Source organism: Rhinopithecus bieti, unplaced genomic scaffold (assembly GCF_001698545.2).
Source record: "Rhinopithecus bieti isolate Rb0 unplaced genomic scaffold, ASM169854v2 scaffold_32090, whole genome shotgun sequence".
In the NCBI taxonomy this organism is placed as follows: Eukaryota; Metazoa; Chordata; class Mammalia; order Primates; family Cercopithecidae; genus Rhinopithecus; species Rhinopithecus bieti.
Genome location: NW_016813591.1, coordinates 56,276 through 64,844, shown reverse-complemented (window position 1 = coordinate 64,844; position 8,569 = coordinate 56,276). Strand labels below are relative to the sequence as shown.

Here is an 8,569-nt window from a genome sequence, read left to right as displayed (position 1 = left end):
CCGGGCGCGGTGGCTCAAGCCTGTAATCCCAGCACTTTGGGAGGCCGAGACGGGTGGATCACGAGGTCAGAAGATCTAGACCATCCTGGCTAATACGGTGAAACCCCGTCTCTACTAAAAAATACAAAAAAACTAGCCGGGGGAGGTGGTGGGCGCCTGTAGTCCTAACTACTCGGGAGGCTGAGGCAGAAGAATGGCGTAAACCCGGGAGGCGGAGCTTGCAGTGAGCTGAGAACCGGCCACTGCACTCCAGCCTGGGTGGCAGAGCGAGACCCCGTCTCAAAAAAAAAAAAAAAAAAAAAAAAAAACAGTGAAACCAATCTTGTATACCCATTCTTTGGAATACATTTAAAACACTAAAAATAGAGAATTAGAATCTCATGCACTGATTTGGAATAATGTAAGTGATATATTGCTTATGAAATAGCAAAATAAAAACAATATAGTATGATATAATTTGTGTTCAAAAACTGTACATGTATTTATCTATTTATCTGTCTTTTTTTTTTTTTTTTTTTTGAAGTCAAGGTCTCACTCTCTCACCCAGACGGGAGTGCAGTGATGTGATCACAGTTCACTGCAGCCTCAAACTCCTGAGCTCAAGGGATCCTCCCCACTCAGCCTCCCAAAGTGTTGAGATTACAGGCATGAGCCACCGCACCTGGACAACTTTATGTGTAGTTATAAATTTATAGAAAGCATCCAGATGAATAAACATCAAGCTATAATAATTACTTCTAAGAAGCGAGTGAGTTTGGAACGAAGAGGAAGACATGGGAGACTTTCACTACATAAATATTTCTATGATCTGACATTCTTAAAACAGCATACGTTTATTTTATACTTAGAAAAAGAGGAAAAATATAATCATTGTTACCATTTGGTAAGAGGGCAATAGTTTTGTTTTCATCAGTATTTGTATTGCACGTTAGTACACAGCACAAACCTGGAAGAGAAGGCCCAGAGGAATAATTAGAACAAAAAAAATCACACCTCAAAAAGTGAGAGGGTGTTATCTTTACATATCAACAGGCATTCCAGGTGAGTGTTGGTCGGGATCTACCGCTGCTCCAGCTCCCTCAAATCACCTCAAATCAAATCTACGCCCTGACAAGGGGAAGGCGGAGGATAGGAAGGTCAAGTGCCAGTAAGTGCTCTCCCCAACCAAAGGCCTATTTGGACCCCTTTGGGATGCTGGCAGAGAAACAAAGTAGAATATGCCATAATCATACCTTAGAGGAAGACTCCTAGGTTGAGACTTGAAATACATGAAAAGCTTGTGTGAAGTAAATAAAGCTACTTTACCTCTCCGAGTGTCAGTTTCCTCACTGATAAAATGGGGATCGCATGCCAACATCAAGTTGTTGCCAGAGTTAAATTCACAAAGGTATTTAAAGGTGACTGTTAACGCAAGAATCCTCTTTATTTAAAAACAAACAAACAAACAAAAAACAAAAAAACAGCATCGGACTTCAAAATACACAAAAGAAATAATGTTCATGTGGCCAAGAGGAGATGATCAGTTTTCTAAGCAGCCTGAGCACATGAGAATGAGATCTATCCCTAACTAGAACTCTTCACAGCTGCACTGAAGAGGACACACGCAGGGCCCCAAGAAGCTAAGTGCATGGCCAGTGTAGAGTGACTGGTGAAGTGAGGCTGGAATCCCAAAGACCCCCTGAAATGCAGTTACACAACAGGCTCCCAGGAAACACTGGAACAAATCAGGCAGTTGAGCAGATACTACCAGGAATGGGGTGAGTAGAGGAGGGTCAGAGCCACAAATCTCAGCAGAATACACCAAACTACAAGGAGCTTCTGGTTCTGTGAACAGGAACTGTGGCTGCATCAGGACCAATCTTGTGAGGCAGCTACTGGGGACAGCTGAGATCACCTGTTTTTGCAGTCACACAAACAACAGCAGTGCCTCTTTCACGCAGACCACAAAATCCTCTCCCTTCACCTTTAGGGTGATGGATGATGGATGTCCTCACGTTACAACATCCCCACCAACACTTGCAGGCAAGTGTATTTAGAAACTCTCACCTAAAGAGGGAACAGTAAGGAGTAGAATGAGAATATTGGGGGATGGGGGAGGAACGCAGGTCCTTGACCCCACAGACTCTACTGAAAACAAGGGAAGAGCTGCTGTGCTGTCATCTCCCTATACTTCATCTTGCTGTGACCATAGATGCCACGTTGTTCTTGTTCCTTTATTTACAAAGGCACTGATGAGCCCATGTGTAACTAACTGATCCTGAAGGAGTAAATTCTTCACAAAGTACAATAACAGTGTCTAATATCCATGACCAGGGTTTTTAGGGGTTTTTATTTATAGTAACCCTCATTCAGGAATCACAAATGAAGCCTGTTGGAATGTGTAATATGAACAATGCCTTATTTTCATGTAGATTAACACCTTAGTTTTTACGGATTAGACATAAAGGCATAAAAGCTGTCGCCCTTCCAGAATCAAACCAACTGTCCCCGAGGACATATGGAATTTAGGGACATCAATTATTAGGAACCTACACGAAACTAGAAGTGCTTCCAGAAGTTTCCGTTAGACAGAAAAATTCAACAGATCAGCCCGAGAGAGTAAAGTTACCTCGGTGAGTTCTAGGGGTGATCAGCTTTCCATTCAAAGCAAAGATGTGAAGCCTGAGGAGTTTCAAAGACTCCCCAAGTGGTCCACACCTTGAAAGTCACTCTCACAAAGCTGGAACACTACCTGTTCTTGAAGATCAGGTTGCCATCTGTGTCTTTGAGACACTGCCCCAGTCAGGCCTCAGTTGAGATGAGGCCGATGATGTGCCAATGAAAACACCTAAACCATCTTCATCTTTAGGTAGCCATTTGGGGGACTTTGCACCAAATGGGTTGGTGAAAAATGGCGCACCCGAGACACATGCCTGGGAAGTGAAATTTTCTCCTCGGATTTTAGCACCTCCTGGGTAAACCAATAATGACCCTTTCTGCCGCCTCAACATTCGCAAAAAAGACGCTAGTGAGGGTGACATTTTCACGAAGCCACAGTCCATATCAACTCCTGCAAAGCTTTTAACTTGTGCACTGCGGGTCAGGCGGTGGATTTCTCCCCATAGTGGCTGCACTGCGCTCTGGCTGGAGAGAAAAGAGGGCAGCGGCACAATGAACAGCGCCTGAACCTCAGGCCAGTTCCCACAGCAGTTTAGGAAAGCAGGAGGCTCCCTGGGCTGGAGGAGGCGCGATGCCCAGGAAAGACCCTGGGTGCAGGTGGGAGAAGGAACTCAGCCGAGCAGCAGGAAGTGAGGTGAGGACCACACCCGTCCAAGTCTGACAAAGGCGAGGTGCACTTCGCGGCGTCACGCCCTCCTCACTGGACCTGCCCCTCCTGTCCCCTACCGGACTCACTTCCCATGGCAAGGAGGTGCCCGCGATCGGTAGCCAGCATCGCTATGGAAGAAGCGAGGTCCACACTGCCCTGCCCAACCCTCCTGGGCAGCCCGCCTCCTCGCCATGTCCCCTCCTGGGATTCTAGTCCAGCCGCCTTTCCACCAACGGGCATGGAACCGTTAAGAGCTACCGTTTCCAGCCTGCCTGGCCAGGAGCGCGCCGCTTCGCTCCTCCCCCGGAGAACTTCGCCCGGCTCCCAAGCCTGGGGCATGCTAGGATTGTAGTCCCGAAGCTCTTGAAACAAAGGGAAAAGCAGTGAAAAGACTACATACAGCTCTCAGCATGCACGGCAAGGCCTGCACAGCCAGACTTCGCCTTCAGGACTGCGCTCCGTCTCCTGTTCATGCTGACTGGGATTGTAATCCGGTCGCCCTGGGATGAAAATACTGGAAGCTTAATCAAAGTATGCCAGGCGTAGCTCCTCCCCACCAATCCACACCTCCTTGTGTCCGGAGCAGTTCTGCCATGCCAAGGGGAGCCTGGTTGTTCCCAAACCTCTCCTGCCTGCCAGGCGACAGCGGGACCAGGGCGGCTGATGGTATCTTATAATTATGTCACTACCTCCCCCTAAGATGCTGGCTTCATGCTTCGTCAGTGCCAGAAGTTTGATTTCTCACAGAGCGGCAGGGGACCGAGAGCTGCTCACAAACCCGTCAGGGTTCCCATAGTAACGCTCCTCCTCCTGGAGCTGAACTCGCCTGTCTCTTCCCTCGGCTCTGCCCCTTCTCCTCGCCCCGCCCCTTCCCTCGGCACCGTCTCTCCTTCGGCACTGCCCCTCCTCCTGGCCCCGCCCTTGACACGCCCCTTCGAATGTGCAGAGCGTAGTCCCTGCTTAGGAATGTGGCTAATGTCCAGACGTCTGACAGTTCTCCGACTTCTTGGCGTTCCACGTGGGACGCTTTCTCGAGTGTCTGAAACCGTCAGTTCACTGCCAGAAATGGAGATACATGGTCCCTGATAACCTGACACTTGCCTTTTCAAAGTCACTACTTCCTCTATCCTCTGGGCTGTCACAAATCTTCCTATGCACCCCAGGAGTGCCCCTTGAAGCCACATTCACCACTTCTCTGTCCCTGATCCAGGCTGGTTCCCAGGCCTTGGGGTCCTAGTGTGGACCTCCTGGAGGTAATTAACGCAGGGGCAGGACCAGAGAGCCCCTTGGTCCCTCCCAACACATGAGGGAAGTTTGTGTGGTGAGGTCATGAACAGTGTTGTGTTTCTGCTGTAAATAGGCTTTCTTGGAAACACTTAATTTCACTTTTTAAATATTCCATTGGAACCACGTTTAGTAATTTGATGGTGAAACTTAACAGTGATAATTCTTTGAATTCATTTTTCTTTTTCTTTCTTTGAGATGGAGTCTCGCTCTGCAGCCCAGGTTGTAGTGCAGTGACTGGATCCGGGTTCACTGCAACTTCTGCTTTCCGTGTTCGAGTGATTCTCCTGCCTCAGCCTTCCCAGTAGCTGAAATTACAGGCACCCGCCACCACACCGGTCTAATTTTTGTGTTTTTAGTACAGATGGGGTTTTGCCATGTTTGCCAGTCTGTTCTCGAACTCCTGATCTCAAGTGATCCGTCCACCTCGGCCTCCCAAAGTGCTAGGATTACAGGCGTGAGCCACCACGCCCTGAATCAATTTTAACATTTAGTTTTCCAGATTAACTCAAAGTTCCCCACAACTACATGCTAATGAAACTAGAGGAGGCACAACCTCAGCTCCATGCAGGACGGATGCACAAGAGCAAAAATTTCCGTGGGACGCCTTTCTGGAGCATCAATATTACTGCAGGATTTGGAAGAAACAAATCCAAATAATTTCCAACATAAGACACTGGAAATTTAAGAGAAGGCTGGAAAGCCATCTGCTTTTTTTTTTTTTTTTTTTTGAGACGGAGTCTCGCTCTGTCGCCCAGGCTGGAATGCAGTGGGCGATCTCGGCTCACTGCAAGCTCCACCTCCCGGGTTCACACCATTCTCCTGCCTCAGCCTCTCGAGTAGCTGGGACTACAGGCACCCACCACCACGCCCAGCTAATTTTTTGTATTTTCAGTAGACATGGGTTTCACCGTGTTAGCCAGGATGGTCTCGATCTCCTGACCTCGTGATCCACCTGCCTCGGCCTCCCGAAGTGCTGGGATTACAGGCGTGAGCCACCGCGCCTGGCCGTCATCTGCCTTTAATACCTGTCAGTCATCTGTGCTTTTTTTTTTTCCCTCAAGAAAGAAAAGAAACTTTAAGGAGAACCTATTTTTCATTCTTCTAAGTAGTTAAAATTAGAAATCACAGCAAGTCAATAGAAAGCTCTGCCCTGCCAGTCTCCTAAATCACAATATGGCCTTGGTATGGTTTTATTTACATTTTTTGGAGGGATTTGTTGACATGTTGGGTATAAAAACTGGGGGATTTGGCCAATCTTTGGAAGTTTTTAGCTATTAGTTGGTGATTTATTTTTGTACCTCATTTACCCTTTTTGTCCCCTCTCCAACTTGGACTCAATCACTCCACAGGTCTCTAAGACTCTTCATTTTCTTTCAGTTTTTTCACTCTTTTATTCAGAACGGGCAATTTCTATTGCTCTGTCTTCTGTTTCTAATCTTTGAATAAGCTCAAAAGTATTTTTTACATTTCCTTATCTTCTTATTGTTTCATAATTTCCATTTCTTTGCTGAGGTTCCACATCTCTTAAAATATTTTCCTTTACTCCCATTAACAGATTTATAATAACTGCCTTTAAACGTGCTGAATTATAACACCTTGAATATCTTAGGATCACATCTACTGCCTGCTTTTTAAATTGTATATGGATTACATTTTCATGCTTCCTCACACGTCTCAATGAATTTTAAAGTTGTATACTGTAAAGAATCATTATAGAGACTCTCAATTCTGTTGTATAGCTTTGAAGAGCGATGTTACTGTTTACAAATGGTTTTAATTGGGCTGGATTCAAACTTCAATACCTATCTCCCCTACAGTGGGCACAGCTGAAATCCCCATTCAGTTCTTATTCACACATAGGTCATATTTGTATTATATAGATGTGTTTCTATGACAATATATAATATAGGCTGGGTGCGGTGGCTCATGCCTGTAATCCCAGTACTTTGGGGGGCCGAGGTGGGCAGACCATGAGGTCAGGAGTTCAAGACCAGACTGGCCTACATGGTGAAACCCCATCTCTACTAAAAATACAAAAATTAGCTGGGCATGGTGGCATGCGCCTGTAATCCCAGCTACTTGGGAGGCTGAGGCAGGAGAATTGCTTGAACCCAGGAGGTGGAGATTGCAGTGAGCTGAGATTGTAACACTGCACTCCTGCCTGTGTGAGAGTGAGACTCCATTAAATATATATATACATAATATATTATTCAGGTGTCATCATTATAATCTGTGTTAATTGAACAAGCTACTCCAGTATTACTGAAAACCAGGACCTGAGTTTTGTCTGTTTATTGAATTTTGTATAAATAAAATTATATAGTATGTATACTTTTACATCTACTTACTTTTATACATTATATTTGTGATATTCATTCATGCTGTTGCAGATAGCTATAGTCTGGTATTTTTGTTGTTGCTGGGATTTTTGTTTCTTTTTTTGAGACAGAGTCTTGCTCTGTTTCTCAGGCTGGAGTGCGGTGGTACAATGTTGGTTCACTGCAACCTCCACCTCCTGAGTTCAAGCAATTCTTCTGCCTCAGCCTCCCAAGTAGCTGGGATTAGAGGCATGCACCGCCACACCTGGCTAATTTTTGTATCTTTACTAGAGACGGGGCTTCACCATGTTGGCCAGGCTGGTCTTGAACTCCTGACCTCAGGTGATCTGTCCACCTCCGCCTCCCTAAGTGTTGGGATTACAGGCTTGAGCTACTGTGCCTGGCCAAGAATTTATTTTTTCATTTTAACAATTTTTAAGAGTGCAGGTCAAAGGAATTAAGCACATTCACACGGTTTTATGAGCATCCTCCACATTTATAGGGGGTGTTTTTCATCTTGCAAAACTAAAACTCTGTACCCATTAAACACCTCACCCACCTTCCTGTAGCCCCAGGAACCACTCTTCTACTTTGTGTTTCTGTAGACTTAACTACTCCAAGTACCTCGTATGAGTGGAGTCACACAGTATAGTGAAGAAATAATGAGGAAGTATAATACACACTATATAACATATGTTTATTCATTTGAACACAATCACTAACAGAGATCAGTAGTATATGGTGATTATAGAGGAAGAGAGATAAAAAGACAAAAGAATTGGACAGACACATTAAGTTTATGACAATGATGCTCAAGTACCACAGCAGTAAGTCCCCTACCCCAGTCACAGGGCTGGTCACGGTGGAGCTGGGAGCCCTGTGCAGCTGTCTGACTCCCAGAGCACACGCTCAGCCCAAACTTCACTGAGCCCTGAGGCACTCTGCCCCTGCCATCTGGGCACTCAGTGGGCCTGAGATTCTTCATGGCCTGGTCTTCTTGTCCTTGAGGTCATGGCTGGCCTACAGGGATGGGGCTCAGCAGCAGGACAGGTTGTAGCTATAGGACAGAGCAGCAGCTGTGAGGTTCTAAGAGCCACACCTCAGGCCTCCCTCCCAGTGCCTGCCCAGGGCTCCCATTCAACAAGGCCTGCTGCTGACCAGGGAGCCATGGCCACAGGCTGTCTGAAACTGACCACAAGACAGAGTCTCTGCCCACGCTCTGTCAATCTGCTAGGCCAATGTGCTAGGCTCTCACCTCTCAAAAGGACTGTGGTGCTCCATGGACTTGAAACAAACCTCATATTTCTCCTGAGTCTGAACATCATAATTCCCTCTTGTCAGAGAAGTGTGATGGAAACCACACCTTCCTCACAGGGCCTCCTGAGGACTCGGTTGCATGTGGTTCTCAGCATTGCTGTCATCATCATCCTTTGTGGGAAGAACCAGGCACAAGTGCCCTCAAATTCCCATCCTCCTCGAACCCCATCATGACCTTGTGGGGCCTGCACAACTGGCTCATCATTTGCACATCTGCCAGATGAGGAAACAGAGGCCCAAAGAGGGCAGCGACTTGCCCAGGGCCTCACAGGAGAGGCTGGCTCCTCCCATACCTGGAGGCCCTGTCCCAGCTGCCTTTACCCCACACCTCAACACCACC

At 46.6% G+C, this 8,569-nt stretch overlaps 1 long non-coding RNA gene across 1 annotated transcript in view; it reads right to left on the bottom strand.

Annotated features, from left to right (window-relative positions):
• LOC108513094 (uncharacterized) overlaps positions 1-3,524 on the bottom strand; it is a 13,627-nt gene extending 10,103 nt beyond the window's left edge. Inside the window, exons 1-2 of the long non-coding RNA XR_001880790.1 lie at positions 3,394-3,524; positions 878-946 (exon numbers count right to left, since the gene is read on the bottom strand). This is a non-coding gene — a long non-coding RNA (uncharacterized LOC108513094). The remainder of the gene's footprint in view (positions 1-877; positions 947-3,393) is intronic.
• Positions 3,525-8,569: the final 5,045 nt, after the last annotated feature.